We start from the raw sequence: 597 nt of genomic DNA, 5'->3' as shown, positions 1-597 counted from the left end.
ACAGTGACGGTGTCACTCAACCGCGTATTCAGCGCTTCGGCATACAGCTGACTTCCTTCGATCGTGGAGGTCCGAGCATAATTGCCCGACGCCCCGGAATCAATAAGGATTTTCCCTGACTTCTCTAACACTTCGCAGTCGCTTTTACGACCAGCAAGCCCGGCTTGCAAACACAGCCCTTGTTCAGAAACACAGAGCCATTCAGTGCTGGGCCCTGCTATCCTCTACCTCTTTGAGGCTCAACAGAACTCAGCTCTCCCCAAATCGGGCAATCCGCGCCTACTGGGTGTTCTTGTTTCCCCGCGACAAATCAGACTGGTTAGAAGCGGGACGTCGCTTAAGTGGGCCTTTACGCGCCTTGCGCAGGGTCAACCAGCACGAAGGGGACGGATGTCTCCACAGACAAAACACCGTGGGGTCTTTAAACGCTACTTGACAGCTCGGAGCTGTCCCTCCTCTTTCTCAGCATAGCTGAGATGCGTTGGCTCAGGCCCGCTCGACGAACTCTGAGGGGTGCATTCCGACCAAGTCATGCCGACTTAAAGTTGAAGTCGTATTTAATGCCTCGTTCAGCGCTTCTTCAAATGAGAAGGATGC

Source organism: Plasmopara halstedii, assembly GCF_900000015.1.
Source record: "Plasmopara halstedii genome assembly, contig: Scaffold_650, whole genome shotgun sequence".
NCBI classification, from domain to species: Eukaryota; Oomycota; class Peronosporomycetes; order Peronosporales; family Peronosporaceae; genus Plasmopara; species Plasmopara halstedii.
This window is presented reverse-complemented; position numbering follows the sequence as displayed.